This window comes from Mobula birostris, chromosome 17 (assembly GCF_030028105.1).
Source record: "Mobula birostris isolate sMobBir1 chromosome 17, sMobBir1.hap1, whole genome shotgun sequence".
NCBI lineage: Eukaryota > Metazoa > Chordata > Chondrichthyes > Myliobatiformes > Myliobatidae > Mobula > Mobula birostris.
The window spans coordinates 26971492-26991930 of record NC_092386.1 but is presented as its reverse complement, the minus strand read 5'-3'; the positions used below and the strand labels follow the sequence as shown (position 1 = coordinate 26991930).

The 20439-nt window shown below is 42.3% G+C and overlaps 1 protein-coding gene across 10 annotated transcripts in view; it reads left to right on the top strand.

Moving 5' to 3' along the window:
• Nucleotides 1-20439, top strand: part of sema6a (sema domain, transmembrane domain (TM), and cytoplasmic domain, (semaphorin) 6A) — a 167734-nt gene that overhangs the window by 58372 nt on the left and 88923 nt on the right. For 4 of the 10 annotated variants that reach the window (XM_072281431.1, XM_072281430.1, XM_072281429.1 and 1 more), the window contains exon 1: nucleotides 10280-10860. The exons of 1 other annotated variant lie outside the window; for it this stretch is intronic. The gene's annotated coding sequence lies outside the window, so the exon portion shown is untranslated. Of the gene's footprint in view, nucleotides 1-10274; nucleotides 10861-12845; nucleotides 12864-20439 lie in introns of those variants that run through there. 5 more of the 10 variants (XM_072281435.1, XM_072281422.1, XM_072281432.1 and 2 more) reach the window with 5 other exon arrangements.

Sequence of the window (20439 nt, the reverse complement as noted above, 5' to 3'; positions counted from 1 at the left end):
AGCATACGCGATGGGCCGAGTGGCCTAATTCTGCTTATGGTCTTATGGTTCTATTCCAGCGGCAAGATAGCATGCCCACAAAGCTCAGCAGAGCAACACGGAACACAATGAACAAATGCCGAATAAGCCCATTGCTCTCTACCACCCACCCACCTATACAGATACGTACTCTGTCCTCTAACCCCAAGACAGCCCATCTTTGGGTTTATCATCTATAAGCTGGCCTTTAGTGGCCTCACCCAAGTATGCAGTAACAGTTTTCATAATATTCTAATGACATCCAGCCCTACTGCAAAACACACAAACTGCTGGAGGAACTCAGCAGGTCAGGCGGCATCTATGGAGAGCCATAAAGAGTTGAAGTTTCAGGCCGAGACCCTTTACGTCAACTGTATATTGCCCTCCATAAATGCTGCCCGACCTGCTGAGCCCTTCCAGTATTTTGTGTGTATTGCTCAAGATTTCCAGCATTAACAGAATCTCTTGTGACTCTTAACTGATACCTGCACTACATATTGGCAAGACCATAACTACATTTCCAGTCCTTGCCATAAACACCATTCCACAGCCTCCAACACCATTCCTCTCTCTGGCAGCTGTCTGAGGGCAAGATTTTGTTTATTCCTCTCCATTGGTGAGTTGCCGAGTTCCTCCAGCAGTTTGTGTGTGTTATTTGTAATCTATTAACCAAATTTGCATACCATCACTCTGACTGGCTATTCTCACATGTTATCTGATAAATCATCTGTTAAATCCTGCCTCAGTTTATTTGTTTACCTGTTGAAATCCTCATCCAGACCTTTCGTCCTCCCTAGATTTGACTTTTCCAAAGCAGTCCTTGAAGACTTCCCAATTTCAAATGTGTGGTCATCAAATGTCGCTGGCATTGTCTCAATACCATTCCAGATCCTTTCAAACTATCACCTTGTGCTTGCTGATCTAAGTGGACCTAAGGTTCAGCAACACAAACACTGAAAAATTCACATGATTGTGTTTAACAATGTTATCCTTCCCTATCACACCCACCTAAATTCAGACACACCACCCACCTAGATTGCTATATGGTCTTTAATCTCTGGCATTTTAGGCATCCTTGATTTTAATCATTGCACATTAGTTTCTCTATCTTCAGCTGCTGGAGCTCTGTGCTGTGGAAACCCCTCCCTAAACCTCTTTACCTTACAAGTTCACTGATCTTCCTTAAGATCGAGACACGACTGTGCAAGCATGTGGATGTCAGCGAGTTAGACCAGCTGGAAGAGTAGTCACACCGGGGCCTCGTGTGACAGACAAGTAGGTAACAGTCAGGAGAAGGAAAGGCAAGATTCAGACACTAGAAAGTACCTCAGTGGCTGTCCACCTTAACAATAAGTACTCCCGTTCGAGTACTGTTGGGGGGAATGGCCTACCTGGGGGAAGCAACAGTGGCTACATCTCTGACACAGAGTCTGGCCCTGTGGCTCGGAAGGGTAGGGAAAGGAAGAGGATGGCAGCAGTGATAGGGGACTCTATAGTTAGAGGGTCAGACAGGTGATTCTGTTGTTGCAGGAAAGAAACGCGGATGGTAGTTTGCCTCCCAGGTGCCAGCCTCCGGGATGTTTTTGATCGCGTCCATGACATCCTGAAGTGGGAAGGTGAACAGCCGGAGGTCGTGGTACATATTGGTACCTACGACATAGGTAGGAAAAGGGAGGAGGTTCTGAAAACAGACTATAGGGAGTGAGGAAGGAAGTTGAGAAGCAGGACCTCAAAGGTAATAATCTCGTGATTACTGCCTGTGCCACATGACAGTGAGTATAGGAATAGAATGAGGTGGAGGATAAATGCATGGCTGAGAGACTGGAGCAGGGGGCAGAGATTCAGATTTCCAGATCATTGGGACCTCTTTCAGGACAGGTGTGACCTGTACAAAAAGGACGGGTCGCACTTGAATCTGAAGGGGTCCAATATCCTGGCAGGGAGGTTTGCTAAGGTTATTGGGGAGAGTTTAAACTAAAATTGCTGGAGGGTGGGAACCAAACTGAAGAGGCGGAGGAAGGGGCAGTTGTCTCACAAACAGAGAAAGCTTGGAGACAGTGCGAGAGGGAGGATAGGCAGGTGATAGAGAAGGGATGCACTCAGACCAATGGTTTGAGATGTGTCTATTTTAATGCAAGGGGTATCATGAACAAAGCGGATGAGCTTAGAGCGTGGATCAGTACTTAGTGCCATAATGTTGTGGCCATTACAGAGACTTGGATGTCTCAGGGGCAGGAATGTTCACTTAGAGTGCCAGGCTTTAGATATTTCAGAAAGGACAGGGAGGGAGGCGAAAGAGGTGGGGGTGTGGCACTGCTGATCAAAGTTAATGTCAGGTCTGCAGAAAAGGAGGAAGTCATGAGGGGATTGTCTACTGAGTCTCTGTGGGTGAAAGTTAGGAACAGGAAGGGATCAATAACTCTACTGGGTGCTTTTTATAGACCACCCAATAGTGACAGGGACAAGCAGATAGGGAGACAGATTCTGGAAAGGTGTAATAATAACAGGGTTGTCGTGGTGGGAGATTTTAATTTCCCAAATATTGATTCACTTCTCCCTAGAGCGAGGGGTTTAGATGGGGTGGAGTTTGTTAGGTGTGTTCAGGAAGATTTCCTGACACAAAATGTAGATAAGCCTACAAGAGGAGAGGCTGTCCTTGATCTGGTATTGGAAAATGAACCTGGTCAGGTGTCAGGTCTCTCAATAGTAGAGCATTTTGGAGATAGTGATCACAATTCAATCTCTTTTGCCATAGCATTGAAGGGGGATAGGAACAGACAAGTTAGGAAAGCATTTAATTGGAGTAAGATGAAATATGAAGCTATCAGGCAGGAACTTGAAAGCATAAATTGGAAACAGATGTTCTCAGAGAAAGGTACGGCGGAAATGTGACAAATGTTCAGGGGATATTTGCGTGGTGTTCTGCATAGGTACATTCCAATGAGAGGGAAAGGATGGTCGGGTGCAGGAACCGTGGTGTACAAAGGCTGTTGAAAATCTAGTCAAGAACAAAGAAAAGCTCACAAAAGGTTCAGAGAGCTAGGTAATGATAGAAATCTAGAAGATTATAAGGCTAGCAGGAAGGAGCTTAAGAATGAAATTAGGAGAGCCAGAAGGGGCCAGGAGAAGGTCCTGGCGAGCAGGATTAAGGAAAACTCCAAGGCATTCCACAAGTATGTGAAAAGCAAGACGATACGACATGAGAGAATAAGACCAATCAAGTGTGACAGTGGAAAAATGTATATGGAACCGAAGGAGATATCGGAAGCACTTAATGAATACTTTGCTTCAGTATTCACTACGGAGAAGGATCCTGGTGTTTGTAGGGATGACTTACAGCGGACTGGAAAGCTCGAGCATATAGACATTAAGAAAGAGGATCCAGCATCAAGTTGGATAAGTCACCGGGACCAGATGAGATGTACCCCAGGCTACTGTGGGAGGTGAGCAGGTGATTGCTGAGCCTCTGGCATCATCATTGGGGACAGGAGAGGTTCTGGAAGATTGGAGGTTTGCAGATGTTATCCTCATTCAAGAAAGTGGGTAAAGGTAGCCCAGGGGATTGTAGACCAGTGAATCTTATTTCAGTGGTTGGTAAGTTGATGGAAAAGATCCCAAGAGGCAGGAATTTATAAACATTTGGAGAGGCATAATATGATTAGGAATAGTCAGCTTGGCTTTGTCAAAGGCAGGTCACGCCTTATGAGCCTGATTGAATTTTCTTGAGGATGTGACTAAACACATTGATGAAGGTAGAGCAGTAGATGTAGTGGATATGGATTTCAGCAAGGCATTTAATAAGGTACCCCATGCAAGGCTTATTGAGAAGTAAGGAGGCATGGGATCCAAGGGGACATTGCTTTGTGGATCCAGAATTGGCTTGCCCACAGAAGGCAAAGAGTTGTTGTAGACAGGTCATATTCTGCATGGAGGTCAGTGATCAGTGATGTGCCTCAGGGGTCTGTTCTGGGACCCCTTCTCTTCGTGATTTTTATAAATGACCTGGAAGAGGAAGTGGAGGGATGGGTTAGTATATTTGCTGATGACACAAAGGTTGGGGGTGTTGTGGATAGTGTGGAGGGCTGTCAGAGGTTACAACGGGACATCGATAGGATGCAAAACTGGGCTGAGAAATGGCAGATGGAGTTCAACCCAGATAAGTGTGAGGTGGTTCATTTTGGTAGGTCAAATATGATGGCAGAATATAGTATTAATGGTAAGACTCTTGGCAGTGTGGAGGATCAGCGGGATCTTGGGGTCTGAGTCCATAGGACACTCAAAGCAGCTGCGCAGGTTGACCCTGTGGTTAAGAAAGCATATGGTGCATTGGGCTTCATCAACTATGGGACTGAGTTTAAGAGCCGAGAGGTAACGTTACAGCTATATAGGACCCTGGTCAGACCCAACTTAGAGTATTGTGCTCTGTTCTGGTCACCTCACTACAGGAAGGATGTGGAAACTATAGAAAGGGTGCAGAGAAGATTTACAAGGATGTTTCCTGGATTGGGGAGCATGCCTTACGAGAATAGGTTGAGTGAACTCAGCCTTTTCTCCTTGGAGTGACGGAGGATGAGGGGTGACCAGATAGAGGTCTATAAGATGATGAGAGTCATTGGTTGTGTCGATAGTCAGATGCTTTTTCCCAGGGCTGAAACAGCTAACATGAGAGGGCACAGTTTTAAGGTGCTTGGAAGTAAGTACAAAGGAGATGTCAGGGGTAAGTTTTTTTTACAGAGAGTGATGAATGCATGGAATGGGCTGCTAGCGACGGTGGTGGAGGCAGATACGATGGGGTCTTTTAAGAGACTCCTGGACAGGTATATGGAGCTTAGAAAAATAGAGGGCTATGGGTAACCCTAGGTAATTTCTAAAGTAAGTACATGTTCAGCACAGCATTGTGGGCTGAAGGGCCTTTATTGTGCTGTAGGTTTTCTATGTTTCTATTCCTCTTAATACCTTGGTTAAACAGTTATAACAACATTTGTGATCAAATGGACATATATCTACATTATGTGTATTTATGTCACGTTCTGTTAAGTTTCTCAGGATAGTTCATTATGCCCCGTGATTAGGTTAGAGTTAATTGGGGTTGCACGGTTGCTGGAGGTGCATGGCTTAAAGTGCTGGAAGGGCCTACTCTGTGGTACATAAATAGATTTTTTTTTCAATCCGCTTTCTCTATTAGTTATCTGGACATTGCCGAGGGTCTTGGCCCGAAACGTCGACTGTACCTCTTCCTAGAGATGCTGCCTGGCCTGCTGCGTTCACCAGCAACTTTGATGTGTATTGCCCTGTGTATATCCCTTTACAGTCAACTTTGGCCAGCTCCTCTCTCATACCTCTCTAATTCCTTTTACTTCTCTGTAATACTGATACATCTGACTTTATCTTCCCCCTCTCAAAATGCATGATGAATTTTATCATATTATGATCACTGACTCCTAAAGGTTCCTTTACCTCAAGTTCACTAATTAAATTTAGTTCATTACAGCACACCTAATCCATAATTACCTTTCCCCAAGTGGGCTTATCTACAACCTGCTCTAAAAAGCCATTTTCATAGGAATTCTACAAATTCCCTCTCTTGAGATTCAGTGCCAACCTAATTTTCCTAATCTACTTGCATATTTAAATCTCCCATTACTGTTCGTAACATTGCCCTTTTTAAATGTCTTTTCCATCTCTTGTTGTAATTTGTATCTCATATCCTGGCTACTCTTCGGAGGTCTGTATATAATTCCCACCAGGGTCCTTTTTTCCTTCCAGTTTCTTAACTCTACCCACAAGGACTTGACATCTTCTGACCCCCATCCACCTCTTTCTAAGGATTTGACCTCATTTATTTACCAACAGAGCCACACCACCCCCCTCTGCCTACCTGCCTGTTCATTTGATACAAGGTATATCCTTGGACGTTCAGCGCATGGATTAGATGTTCCTGAATGCCCACAACATCATTCCCGCCAATCTCAAATTGCACTACAATATCATCTACCTTGTTCTGTATATCACATGCATTCAAAATATTATACCTTCGGTACTGAATTCATCATCCTTTTCAATTTTGCCCCAATGTTACACTTCAACTCATCCCATTGGTTGCAATTTTGCCCTGTCATCTGCCTGTCCTTCCTCACAGTCTCACTACACACTGCATCCACTTGTATATCAACTGCCCTAACCTCAGCCCTGTCATTCTAGTTCCCATCCCACTGCCAAATCAGTTTAAACCCCAGTTAACAGCTCTAGCAAATCTGCCCACAAGGATATTGGTCCCCGTTGGGTTCAGGTGTAACCTGTCTTCTTTTGTATAGGTCATACCTTCCCCAGAAGAGATCCAAATGATCCAGAAATCTGAAACCCTGCCCTCAACAGCCACTTATTAATCTGCCAAAACATCCTGTTCTTACCCTCACTGGTGCATGGCACAGGCAGAAATCCAGGGATTACTAAAAGAGAATGTGTGACGACATTTGCAGGTTGTCATCAGCACACGCTCGGGTGTGTTGATTGTTAACACAAATGATGCATTTCACTGTATGCTTTGATGTACACGTGATAAATAAACTTGAATCCTGAACCTTGAATAAATAGATAAGGGAGACAAGGCTAGCTTTTTTGCTAACACCAGAGATAACAGTGCCAATATTACAGTTCACTCTGCATAATTCCAAATCTATACTCTACAACACATGCAGATTTTTGAAAGAACTCAGCAAGTCAGGCAGCATCTGGGGAGCAAGAAATAGAATGAATGTTCCAAGTCAAATGCCCTTCATCAGAATGTAAAAATTGCAACATCACTAAGTTGAAGTATTAACTCTTTCTCTCTCTGCTTGTATAGCCTGACCTTCTGAGCATTCCAGCATCTTCTGTATTGATATTTTTAATTAATGATGTAAATGTTGGATTCTAGCTCATAGATGCCAGTCATCGATCAATAAAAATTAAAATTAAAAGCTACCTGTGAAAATTCATTTTGCATTTTCTTTCCCTCCTACATACCATTTCAAAAAACACCAACTAATTCTAGATACATTTCCATTAATTTATTTTTATGAATGTTGACTTCACTGACATTTATTCCCCGTCCTTAATTGCCTTTGACAAGGTGTTGGTGTGCCTCCTTCTTGAATGACTGTGGTCCTTCTGGAGAAAGGACAATGTTTCTGATGACTATGAACTTCCAGAATTTTAGAAGGTGTAGGAGCAGGATTAGGCCATTTGGCCCATCAAGTCTGCTCCACCATTCAATCATGGTTTATTTATTTTACCTCTCAACTCTATTCCCCTGCCTTCTCCCCATAATCTTTGACACCCTCACTAATCAAGAGGCTATCAACCTCTGCTTTAAATGTATCCAATGACTTGGCATCAATAGACATCTGTGGCAATGAATTCCAGATTCACCACACTCTGACTAAAGAATTTCCTTCTTGCCTCTGTTCTAAAGGGATGCCCTTGTATTCGAGAGCAGTATCTTCTGGTCCTGGACTCCCCCACTTCTGAAAACATAATGGAAACATTTTGAACCAATGACAGTGAAGGAACAAAATATACCCCGAAGTCAGGTTGGAAAGTGATTTGGAGGAAAATCTGCAGGTACTGCAGTTCCCATTCATCTGATGTCCTTGTCCTTGTCAGCAGAGGTGGCAGAAATGTGAGCTGCTGTGGGAGTAGCCTGGTTGAGTACTTGCAGGTGGATCAAAGTTCAAAGTAACTTTATTATCAAAGTATGTATATGTCACCATCTACTACCCCGAGATTCATTTCCTTGCAGGCATTCACAACAGGACAAAGAAATGCAATAGAATCAATGAAAAACTACACGCAAAGACTAATGAACAACCAATGTGCAAATGAAGGCAAACTGTGCAGATGCAGTAAAATACAAATAATAGTAATGAAGTAATAAATAGATAGATAGATAATACTTAGAACATGATTTGCAGAGTTATGGAATGTGAGTCCATTGAGTTGTGATGAGTGAGCTTATCTGCACTGGTTCAGGAACTGATGGTTGAAGGGTAATCACTGTACCTGAACTGTTGGGACACTTAAGTGTGGGACTTAAATTGTACCTCCTTTCTGATGGCAGCAAAGAGGGCATGACCTGGATGATGGGGATCCCTGATGATGGAATTCAGAAGAGCACCTCGTGGTTTTGTGCGCTGCCTCCAAAAAACGTCGTCATATATCGCCAGCGCCATCTTTGTTATTCACTCTGCTGCAGCGATTTGCCAGTGGTGGACCGAGGGTGGTGAATGGGGTGCGAATCAAGCAGATTATGTTGTATTGAATGGTGTCGAGCTTTTGGACTTGTTGGACTTGCACTCACTTAATTGAATATGTTTTGTAGTTGGGTGTTAGGAGGCGGGTAACACTGACATGCTCTTATTAAAAACAGCGTTCACGTGCTGGCCCTGCTAAGCGTCTGGACAATAGTGACTCCCACCCAACACCCCCACTATGGTAATGTTTCTGAATGCCAAGAGTAGGTGGTCAGATACTCTTCAGGAACAGATGCAAGAGGGGGTCTTGCTGCCTCTTGCAACGTGCTCCATTTAGGAAACTTAGGGCAGCATTGCACTTGATCCACTTGGCTGTCCATCGCTTCACCGCTCTCTCTCCCTTCTCAATGCCAAAAAGTTCTAGCATCGTGACGGACCATCCAGGGTCGTCCGGGATTGCGAATTCCGGAGGTTTACTGCTCCTCACCTCTCCATTAATTTGAATGCATTCTTCGTTATGCGGCAGCCCACATGTCTGAACAATTATGCATTCTGCACAATTAGGTATTATTTGCCGCACGCTTATATATCGAATCTTTCATTCCTACTCAAAGCAAACAAAACGAGCCGACAACTTTTACTGAAAGTAATAGGACCAGATCCTGGAAACATTTGCTGGGTGGCAGGTCATTTCATTGATCGGCGTCTGTGGATGGGATTTATTTCGATTCGTACACTTTTAATCTATCCCGAAGTAAGTACTGCTCGGCATTGAGACTTTTAACGAATGAGGAGAGCGCAAGAGGTTAAATGAATCATCGCTTACGGGGTCTGGGGAGCGGAGAAAGGCGATGGGGACGGGGAAGGGGTGAAAGGAGTTAAGCAGTCGCACACCATTTCAAATACTATATGTGATTTTGTTTTATTAAAAAAAATAACCCGATCATTATCGGCAGTATTCCCCTGGAGAATGCTGCGATGTGTTTCTGCAGCCATTAACCCCGCTGCCCACCCTGCCGCTGTGTGTTACGATGAAGTAATCGGGCGGAGGTACCTGCGAAAACACGTATCGATGCAATTGGTTTGTAAAGAACCAATGTGGACGAACTTGTGCAGGTTGAAGAAAACACGCGTTTGCTTTGAAATCAGCGTGGAAGTAAAACTTAATATAACAATTTAGTATTGGTTTCGCTACACTTGTAGCATCTTTTTTTGTGCTGTTTCGTCTCATGTTTTGTTTTTAAGTTTGGGCCTCTCCCTTGCCTTTCCTCCATCTATTGTTAGCACGTTCTTCTGATTCTTTCTCGCAAACTATCACCCCGCCTGCAGGTCATTCACCTATTTACTGCCTCTCTCTTCATAGCCAAGGTGTGCATTCCCGCCATTACGTCCCAGCTGAAGTCTCGCCCTGCTTTAATCTGATGAAACGAGAGACTCGCAAAAATTAAATCAATCAAAAACAAGTACAGCCAACCTAGTAAAAGTTATTTTCCTCTTGTGTTATCAACATCTTTTATTTCTGATTTTCCTTCTTTCTGTGTGTTTTTTAATTGTCCTACGTACAAAAGAATTTATCTGCAGTCCAAGGCTACACTGTTAAATATTTTAATCTGGCATTTTAAAATAAAATCTTAGACGTCAGTAAATGCGTGAATAAACTTGAAGGGGTCTTGAGCAGAGTGTCGATAATATTTCCTCCTGTTCTCTGGATAAATGAAAATTCTGAACCTTTGTTTTGAAATTAAAACGAAGATAGAGCTGTTTTGAGGATAGATAGTAATCCATCCATTGAAACGGTCACGAGTAAATTAATAGGATATATCTCTGTTGAAAACGGATTGGCTTTTATACATTCCCGATGAACGGACCAGTTCCAAGGAGTCAGCATGCAATGCGTACGGGAACCAAGGATTTATTTTTATTCCCTTAGCATGAAGTGGAAAATTAATTCATAAAAATGCCTGCATAAATGTTTAACAGATTATCTCGGATCGGATTTGGGTGCGACTAGGGAACAGCCTACCTACTGCTGAGTGCAAAAGCGTCGGTTCAGTTCAAAGTAAATAAAAATCCGGTCCGGGTTTTGATTGCTGTCTCTTCCAAAGCGGATAGCCAGTGACAGCTGGAGTTTGAAGGCAAGGCTGAGAGGGTAGTACTGGGGCATTCGCTCGTAAGACAGGCTGCTTGTTCTGCAGATCTCCAAATAAGATGACTCGGAGCTTGAGTAGCAAACGGCGTCTCAGACTGCTGTGACAGGACCTCGGACAAGGAGCTATAGGCTTACACCAGCCGCTGCAGGAAAGCGCGGCTTTTACTTGAGCCAAGTCTCCCCTTGAGAGCCGTGCTGGATCGGCGAGAGTTTCCTGGGTGGATTTCTGATGGATTTTGCATGAACAGGATTTCTGAGCAGTAAAAGTTCCACATGCAGCCGGGGAGGTCGGGGGACCGCCGCGTTACTCTCCCCCTTCGCCGGGAAGGACAGATGTGTTACCCTCACAGCGGCTGACAACCACTGTGTGAATCAAGTTAGCCACAGATAGCCTTAAATGGATTACTAATGATACACCAGTGCCGCTGGTTCGAGTCCTTCGCCTGCCTTTGCCAATCCAAGGTAGAGTGCCTCTCTAATTATTCCTGCGGATCAAGGGTTTTATCTTTGTTTATGTGTGTGTCGAGCATGTGCTCTTTGTTATTCTACGTGTGTCCTTTCTGGAGATTTATTCTACTAATTGTTCACCCTCGGCTGTTATCGTATGTACAGGGAGCGGCAAGTGTAAAACCGGAGCAGCCACTGACATTAGGCTCCCGAGGACTGGTGCGAACTCTCTGCTGTTATTATATCTCGCTTCTGGGTTTCTTTTGTCGTTGTTGTGTGCTGAGGCTTGTTTTAATTTCTTGACGCAGACGCTAAATCCGTTTTCTTCTCTAATAAATAACGAGCATGCATCATCGGCATGTATTTAAAAAGACGTTTTTCTTTTTGATTGTTGAAGTTGCCGTCAAAAATTCACCACTCCCGTTCGCCTTTTGTACAAAATTCTACCTTTTAACAACACTTTTAAGAACTAAACGGTTTTCATTTCATTTAAACGAGATGGCTCTAACTGATAGCCCAGGTTCGTTTACCTTTGAACGGACGAAATTGCTTAGAACACAGGGTTCGCGGAGCAAGCGCGGAGGTTTGTGTTGTGTTGGAAGACCAGAAGTGGGCGAGGGCCGAGGGCTCTCGTCTTTATCTCCCCTATTGTTGTATGTGTATATAAAACTGTTAAAAGCTAAACAGTCTGCAGAAACTATAATCAATGGTCCAAATCTTTCCCGAAAGACCCTCCTCCCCCGAATTTACAGTGGCACAGTTAGCACATTAAAATACTTGGAACAGAGGACTGTCCTGTGCGAGGACCTGGGAAGTTTGGTCCCAGTGTGCAGCACTTGTCTTCTTACCCCGCAAAGCTAGAGTCCCCGTCAAGTTCTCCCATGGAAAGGGTGGGACGGGTAAACTAAAGTGTTAAAAAAAAGGCTCCCCGGTGTCTTCGAGTGGGTAATTTGGAGCGTGGAGCATAAGGTGAGGCCAAGGGTTAGTGTCCAACAGCTGCTTATGCAGGCAGAAATGCAATGTGAAATAACATCATCACAGATGTCGGGCAAATGTAGTGCAGCTTGTGACGGCGGGAGCGGGGTGGGGATGTTTCTTAAGCTTCTGTGGTCTCTGTTGTGAACAGGAGATTAGCCACGTTTTAAGAGCTGCACAGTGTGCAGGAGATTAGTGAAGTCTCCAATGGAAGTGTTTGTGGCAAGCGGGATACCTTGACTGGATTGAAAGCAATCTCTCGAGACCGCTTCCCATCCCTCGCAGAACCGGTGTCAGTATTACACTGACCCGAGCTGATGTCTATCTCCGGCCAGTCGAAAGTGTTTCGTTCTTTTGCGTAGAGGGAGGTTAAATGGATATAGTGGGCAGCACTGTCGAACCACATAAAAGCGTTCAATCAGTGAACGGGAAAAATCTGCACTTTCAAATTGGCTTTGTATGCGTGCGGATCCTACGGGCTTGAGTTATCGCTCAGCCGGGATCTTCATCTATTAATCATGGAAGCTGCTTACTTATTCAGTTTCCATAGTTTCGAAGCCTCTGATAGTGTTTTAGTGTCTTGGGAATGGCTCGAAATACAGTAGGGCCACATGCTCACCAGTCTTTCTGGCTGCAGAATGGAACTTCAAAAAAAATATTTCAGTGTTACAGAGAGCCCACCCCCTCAATTCCTGCTTCTCCTATGAACTTTGAGTATGCCGACTTGATTCTCATTTGCGAAAGGTTACTGGCTGGTTTGGGCGACAGAATATTTTTATTTATCAAACGACACGTGTGGAGTAAAATTGTGGCCTCTCCAATCACCATTGAGTATTTGCAAATAGCAGTCCCGATTTCATGATTATTCATCAGCAGATGCTATGTTTTCTCATTAGAACCTTATGCCGGAAACTGTTATTCCATATGGAGGTGTCTGGCACTTAGAAGTGTTAACCCAGTTTTTTAGATCAGGTTACTCTGGCTTTCCCATAGGCCATTACTGAGTGACAGTCTGCCTAATTTTGCTCAGCAGAGCAACGTAGGTGCGTATGAGTATGTTGATGTTTATGTACATGAGTGTTTATGTTTTTTTACACTTTTACGTGCTTGTTACAATGCTAATCTAAGAATCGCAAATTCCTCCCACAAATGAGGATAGTGTGACAGTAGATCTCCCAGTCCTCTTCCTCCCAATATTCTCCCAGAAGCATCTCCTCTTCCCGCTTTTTGTTCTATGCTCCACCTGGCGGCCTAATCGGGAATTGACGCGAGCAGTCAGGCCAGCAGGGTTCAAATGTCAATCGAGACAAAGATTCAAAGGTGGGATCCTATGGTACGGTGGCAATGTGCTGTGTGAGATATAACAATGGTTCAGAAACAAATGAGTTAATCGATCTTTGCCTTGTGTTGAGGTGTTGGGTTACCGTGGTGTAATAAAATGTTCCTTCTAATCATTTAAATGTGATGTGCTTGGAGGAAATCTGTAATGTTGTGATTTGATAGTAGTGGAAGCATTATTGGATCAAAGGCTGGTTATATTCAAAGCTGTTGCTCACGCAGATATGATTGTTTAATGTTTATGAGACTGCAATTAAAGGACCTTTATGTTGAAATTTAGCATTGCTGCTGTTATCATCAAAGTAAGTTGACCGTTTGTATCGCCGTTTTATTAGATGTTTCCGTTTGAAGTCTAAATTGTTCCAAAGGTACACCTTTGTTTTACTTGGCACTTGGCTGTAAAGTATTTCCATTGGATGTGCGTTCTCTAGCTTGCGGTAATATTTTCCTGCAGTCAACGAGGTACCTAAAGCTGTCAGCAGACTTTTGATTCCTTATGATTTATCAAAATGCAGGCTGTAGAGTTTTAAATTTCAGCTGTGTTCTACAGTTACTTAAATCTTTTTATGGTGTACTGTAAGATTTTACAATTTTACGAAGGAGTTTTCAATAAGTAAATTGTTATTTTTATGGCACAGGTGAAAACCATGGAACCCTTTGTGTCCATGTCTGGTCTTTGTAAAACAATCCAATCACCTTTCAGATTCTTCTCCAACCTTTGCTGTAACCATCCCATAATAATATTTCCAGTACATTTTTTTTTACATACTAGGTATGGGAAACTCAGTTTTCTTACTGTAAGGAGATTTCCCTCTCACCTTATCTCCTTACCTGCCTATCATCTCCCTCCCTCCCATGCTCCTCCTCCTTTTCTTTCTTACATGGCTTCTCTCCTCACCTGTCAGATTCCCCCTTCTCCAGCCCTGTACCTCTTTCACCAGTCAACTTCCCAACTCTTTATTTCACCCCTCCCACCCTCCCGGTGCCACCTACCTCCTTGTGGTTCTTCCTTCCCTCCCCCCACTTTCTTACAATGACTCCTCATCTTTTTTTCCAGTCCTGATGAAGAGTCTCAGCCCAAAATGTCGACTGTACTCTTTTCCATTGATGTGGCCTGGCTTGCTGAGTTCTTCCAGCATTTTGTGTGTGTTGCTACATTCAATACAGTCACTTCAGTAAACATATCAGTAAGAAAGCAAAGATTTCTTCAGGATAGAAACAGTATCACATTTGTATGTCACAAAATTAGTTTTGTTTCAGCAGTATGGTGCAGGACATTAAAGAAAATCACTGTGAAGTTATGATAAAAGGGTAAGTAAACAAGCAGTGCTAAAGAGCAACAGCGAAGTAGTGTTCGAAGGTTCATGAACCATTTGGAAATCTGATGGCAGAGGGGAGGAAATTGTCCTTAAAATGTTGAGTGTGTGACTTTCGGCTCCTGTATCACCTCCCTGAATGGTAGTAATGGGAAAGAGAACATGTTCTGGTTGTTCAGGGTCCTTAATGATGGGTGTTGCTTTTTGAGGCACTGCCTTTTGAAGATGTTGCTGATGGTGGGAAAATTTGTACCCATGATGAAGATGGCTGAGTCTTTAACTGCAGCCTCTTTCAACCCTGTGCCTTGGAAACTCCATACCAGCTGGTGATGCAACCAGTCAGAATGCTCTCCACAGTACACCTGTAGAAATTTGCTGGGGTCTTTTGTGTCACACCAAATCTCCTTAAACTCCTAATGAAGTATAGCTGCTGCCATGCATTCTTCATAATTGTATCAACATGTTGGGCTCGGGATAGGTCCTCTGAGATGTTGACATTGAAGAACTTGAAGCTGCTCACCGTTTCCACAGCTGACCTCTCAATGAGGATTGCTGTGAATTCTGCCAACTTCCCCTTTCTGAAATTCACAATCAATTGCTTGGTCTTGCTGGCATTGAGTGCAAGGTTGTCATTGCAACACCACTCAACCAGCAGATCTATCTTGATACTACACGCCTCCTCATTGCCATCTGAGATTCTGCCAACAACAGTGGTGCCGTTGGCAAATTTAGAAATGGCAATTGAGCAGTGATTCTGAAAATAGTATCTCTGAATGGCTAATATCATGTACATTGTTTGTGTACGTTCTGTTGAAATCTTTTCCTTGTTATTTCATTTACCAGTAAAGGTGAAATGTCAACATATGGTCTAATATGAGAGCTATGTTTCTTTAACAAAGAAGAAGTAATTGATTTACTTTATTGTGTGCCTTGTCCTTGAATTAGTCTACTTTTGTATTTTATAAGTAATCCCGTGAGGCTGATAGTCAGTGTTTGAGTCTGCACCTTTTCTGTTTGTTAATGGTAAAATTTGGCATCTAGTAACTTTTAATCAGATGCAAGTATCATAAATCAGATTTACCAAACATCAACATGCAGAGTCCTCACCAGCAGCGCAAAGCCTTTTAATATCCCACTGAGTGCGAATTTTAATCATGTAATGAAGTAGAACCAATTCACTGGCAGGATGAAAGAAGTTATCCATCTGTGTGTGCAAAGCTGCAGGCAAGGCAAAAAAAAAACTTTGAACACTTTTTAAGTGTTAAGGACTTGAGTTAGTGCATGGAATGCCAGGGCTAATATAATCTCTATACAACACAGTAGTTGTAAATTATTGGCTACACAAAGATGTTCCAATCAAAATAGAAATAATTTCTTTTCCTACAAATGATAAAAACAACCTCCCGGGCTTTCAAAACAAAATAAATGGGATAAATAAACATTCAGCAAATTAATACAAGAACATTGAAGAAAGGCTTGCTTTTTCATAGCAACTTAAATACCCCCTTTCAAATGGCTCAAACTGTTTTACAGTCACTTTTGTGACCTAGGAAACGTGACCATCTATTTGTAAGGTTTTAGAAATAGTATCAAAGTTCACCAAAAAAAAACAAATACTCTCATCACTCCACAATCCATTACCCTGTGCTTCTTCCTAAATTGTGCCATGTGAATTTCTTGCATAAGCCTTAAAAAAAGCAAACATTTTAACATCTTGTTGCTAAAGCAATATAATTGACAATGTAGCACTCTATCTGTACCACACTGGAATTTTATGCTCAAGAGCTGAGATTACAATGAATAGAGTCCTATCTGAGAACAGCCTGTTGCAATTCCAACATAATATTTAGGTCTGCATTGCTTTAGTTTTACATAAGCTTTAGTTAAGTTAGTAATTCCAATAACAAAGATTGCATTACTTGGTTGATTTTGTTCCAATGTATTCAACCCCAGCAAATTTCACAACTAAAGTACTCGAACTGATAAAACAGCAATGCCATAACATAGCTACAACTGTATTTTCAATAGCAGTAGGATTTTTATGCTAGTCTAAATGATTTCCCACTGCTGTCTGTAAGGAGTTTGTACATTCTCCTCATGACCATGTGGGTTTCCTCCGGGTGCTCTGGTTTCCTCCCACAGTCCAAAGACGTACCAATTGGTATGCCATTGCAAATTGTCCCATGATTAGACTAGGGTTAAATTGGGGGTTGCTGGACGGTACAGCTTGAAGAGTTTGAAGACCCTATTCTATGCTGTATATTAATAAATTTTAAATATAATAACTATTTCAGAAGAGAAAATATGGTTTAACACTGCATTGCTCAGATTTGTTTCATAAGAAATAAGCCATACCTTTTTTGAAGATATGAAGGTTAAATGTTTGATTGAAGCTGAAAGAACAAAAATGAGAGCTGGTCAAATACTACAGTAGGGTTTTGAAAGTATCTCTGCTCGTAGGTAGGTACTGGATTGGTCTCAGTAGTGATGCCTCCCTGGTGAAATACAACAGCAATTCCTGAGAACAATTAATACCAATGAATCTTGTTGGCTTATATCTAATATAGTCAATGTTTTTCTGTATTTGGGAAAAAGAAAAGGTAACATACACTCTGTGGCCACTTTATTAGGTATACTTGCACACCTGCTTGTTAATGCAAATATCTAATCAGCCAATCATATGACAGCAACTCAATGAAAAGCATGCAGAGGTTCAGTTGTTGTTCACAACAAACATCAGAATGGGGAAGAAATTTGTGGGCCGAAGGGGCTGTATTGTGCTGTAGGTTTTTTCCTAAGTAAATGTGAGCTAAGTGACTTTGAGCATGGAATGATTTTTGGTGCCAAATGGGGATGATTTGAGTATCTCAGAAACTGCTGATCTCCTGGATTTTCATGCACAGTTTTTGGAGTTTACAGAGAATGGTGTGAAAACAAAAAAAACATCCAGTGAGTGACATTTCTGTGGGCGAAAATGTCTTGTTAATGAGAGAGGTCAGAGGAGAATGGCCAGACTGGTTCCAGCTGACAGGAAGGCAACTGTAACTCAAATGCATTACAACCACTAGTGTGCAGAAGAGCATCTCTGGACACACAACATATCGAACATTGAAGTGGAGGAGCTACAGCAGCAGCAGACCACGAATATACAGAAGTGCACTCAGTGACCACTTTATAAGGAACAGGGGGTACCTAATAAAGTGGCCACCGAGTGTCAGCACACTAAATTTTATTTAATTGGTTTTGTCCACCTAACTTGAAGAGTTCTAGATAAAAATCTGCAGATTGCACAGAAACCTGTGCATTATATTTGCCAGGGTGAGGTTTAACCTTAAAGACCACATTTTGTGGATTTTGGCAAAAACACAACTTCCTAATCACCATGAAGAACACAACTGTCAGAGTTATCTTTAAATTACACGTAACCGGAAATTTCTCAATTAGTGCCATTCACCATAAAGATGTCAGGTGTTAGTTACACTGGTAACTGTTAATAAAATGTAGACCTTGAGCAAAGGAAGCTGTAAATGAAAAACAGGGTGCGGGGGTAGGAGGGATTTGCAGCAGCTAGCCGGCATACTGCCCTCAAACGGCCGAGACTTCTCACTGCAGTTAGTAGGAAGCACCTGGTACAAAAATGCATGTTGTTATAATAATTATAATCACTTTTATCATTGCACTCCTTGGCTCAGGAAAAACAAATAGTGGGAACTGTGCTGTGCACAAGCTGCAAAATGCTTTATGTTTGCTTAAGTAAGTAACTTCAAATCAGAAACACGTAGCTTTCTCCTTCTGGTAAAAAAAATTCCCTCTCCCTCTCCTCTTCTATTCCCCACTTCTTGCTATCACTTCCCCCGGTGCCCTCTTCCTTCCCTTTATCCTATGGTCCACTCTTCTCTCCTATCGGCTTCCTTACTCTCCAGTCCTTTATTCTTCCTACCCATCTGCCTTCACCTACCACCTTCTAGCCATCCCCCTTCCCCTCCACCCACCCGTTTATTCTGGCATCTTCCCCCTTTCTTTTCAGCCCTGATGAAGCGTCTCGGACCGAAACGTTATTTATTCATTTCCATAAATGCTGCCTGGTCTGCTGAGTTCCTCCAGCATTTTGTGTGTGTTACATGTCCATTTAGTTGTTTTGCTGTGATAGGAGGCTTAGAAATTTCATTACAAAATTACAGATAGGAATGATGCTACTGTCTCCAATTAAGGACAGTTGTATTTTCTTTAAGTATTGGCACTTCCCTCATGAGTACGGTATGTGCCAGCAAAGTTTGATTTCTATTCTTCTTCTAACCTGTCATGTGGGGAGGAAGGGAACATAGGAGAAACTCCATGATTATGTTACTTAATGATGTACCAGCCAGCAAAGTTTAATTTCCACTTTTCTCCTAACCTCCCACATGGGGGGGGGGGGGGGGGGGGGGAGGGGAGGGGGCGGGTTAGGAAGAGCTCCAATTATGCTTAAAATGAAAGTTGGCATTTGTGAATCCAACAGTGGATAGTAAAAGCGGTTTGTCATCTGCAACAAGTAGATGGTTTAATCGAAAAGAAACTTCAAAGTTAACTTATTATCAAAGTGGGTATACGTCACCTGCGATTCTTTTCTTGTGGGCATTCACAACAGAACAAAGAAGTACAATAGAATCAATGAACACTACATACAAAGGAAGACTGGCAAACAACAAACATACTACGGGATTTTCAATCTCCTCCTTTATTCCGATTCGTCACCCTCTTTTATTTGACCATTCAGTCATTCAAATACCTGCTCAAACGAACTGACACTGAGCCCATTGACTAATTAAGGACACAGCTTATGAAGCTCCAAGATAAAATAACTGTTACTTTAGAATTTGAAAATGTCAGTCATTGAAATCATGTTCTTTCAAGGTAACCGTGAATTGGTTCTGAATTTTATTGAATATATTTTGCCACTCTGTCTTGGTACAATTATTGATTTGCAACATCCAGCAGATGACAATGTGCCTGTTGGTTAGTCTATTCAGAAAATATAGAATCCAGGTTTTTGACTTAACCTACTTCTATATCTGTGCTAACTTGTCTAAAATAGACAAGTTTACACCACTCAGGTCTAATCTTTGTTGTCACCACCCGAGCTACTAGGTATCCCAAGAAGTATTCTGTTATACAAGTTGGAGTACGCACCCCTTAACCTGAGAGGAAGTTTCCTATAATGGAGGAGTCTTGGACCAGAGGGCACAGCCTCAGAATAGAAAGATGTCTCTTTAAAACAGACATCTGTCTAAGAATCTCCTTAGCCAGAGGATGGTGAATCTGTGGAATTCATTGCCACAGATGGTAGTGGAGATCAAGACATTGGGTATATTTAAAGCCAAGGCTGATAGGTTCTTGATTAGTAGGGGTGTCAAAGTTTACGGGTTAAAAGCAGGAGAATAGGATTGAGAGGGATAATAAATCCGCCATGGTGGAATGGCAAGGCAGACTTGATGGGCCAAGTGGCCTGAATTGTGCTTCTATGTCTTATAGAAAATATGTTGGATCCAAACATTGGCTGGATTGAAGCATATGCATCATGAAAATTGTTGTAGTCTCTGAGATGTGGAATTATAGATCTAAATGATCATCATGGTACATAGGAGATATATCACCCTCCTGCTGCACTTATCTATCAATTGCAGAGTAAAACGGAAGTTAAAATAAAACTGAAGCATGCAGTTAATAATTCAATCTGTGCACAGTCTGTGCTTACTGGTGTTATATCTCAACTCTGGGTATTAGGTGTAAGTACTTGTCAAAATTTCAATTGGTAATCAATCTGATTTGAATGCCCTCAGAAAAGCTCAAATATTTCATTAAGCTATAGCTATGTCCCATAATCTATTTTGCATTAGTCCCCTGCAAATAACTGGGACCATTAATTTTTCTGATCTATTGTTCTCTTAAAGCACGCCACCCAGATGAGGGACAAATGTTTGTATAT